The sequence below is a fragment of the Octopus bimaculoides genome, chromosome 2 (genome assembly GCF_001194135.2).
Source record: "Octopus bimaculoides isolate UCB-OBI-ISO-001 chromosome 2, ASM119413v2, whole genome shotgun sequence".
NCBI classification, from domain to species: domain Eukaryota; kingdom Metazoa; phylum Mollusca; class Cephalopoda; order Octopoda; family Octopodidae; genus Octopus; species Octopus bimaculoides.
The window spans coordinates 111,533,281-111,534,146 of NC_068982.1; the positions used below are offsets into that span (position 1 = coordinate 111,533,281).

At 40.4% G+C, this 866-nt stretch overlaps 1 protein-coding gene across 1 annotated transcript in view; it reads left to right on the forward strand.

The window, feature by feature from the left end:
* LOC106867489 (uncharacterized) overlaps positions 1 to 866 on the forward strand; it is a 35,884-nt gene that overhangs the window by 23,657 nt on the left and 11,361 nt on the right. The gene's annotated exons all lie outside the window — the stretch shown is intronic.

Sequence of the window (866 nt, forward strand, 5' to 3'; positions counted from 1 at the left end):
AGCTGTTTGAAGATTTCATCAGCCCCCTGTCAGAAAATGGCTTCAGGAGTTGTGAAGAAAGAATTTGTATGTAGTCTGTTTCTGAAAGCTATTCTATTGGACGTCTGTATAATCATTAAAACATTTATCTAATTATGAACATAGAAATAAATTATACATTAATCCCAATTTTTGTAAGCAGTTGTATCCGTAAAAAGATATATGAAATGGACGTGCGTGTGTGTGTGTATGTGAGAGAGAAAGAGAGTGAGAAAGAGAGATAGAGTGAATGAGTGAAGTTGTGTATCATTGAATTACGTTGGCTGGTGCGGCAAGTACGAAGATTTTATGGCGGCAGATGACTGGGGTGATTTGCAAGATGTGAAAAAATGCCGTCTTTTCAGTGGAGCGCTTCTTTGTAGGCAATGTTTCTCATTTTCCCTTCTGATGCACAAATGTATAGACTTTGTGGCCTGCCAACACGGGAGCATCCAACGTAATGTTGACTGTGGGAGAACACTTGCTCTGTGAGATTTAAACAAACCATTTGCAAAGATTGACCCTGTGCCTTATTTATTGCCATTGCAAAGGAGAGTTTGATAGGAAATTGAAGCCGCTTAAACTTGTAGATCGTATTGGAGGGGGAGGGACATTGGAGTTATAAGAACATCTTGAACTGCAGCCAGTCCATTCAAGATGGTTGCCTGTAGAACACGAGTATAAATTTTGATTATCATGCGGAACTTTCCAGGAAGTACCACTCGGAATTTTCCTGGAAGTAGTTCATCATCGGAACTTTCCAGGAAGTAACACCCTCGGAACTTTCCAGGAAGTTGCCCATCCTCGGAACTTTCAACTAAATTCAATCCTCCGAACTTTCCAGGAAG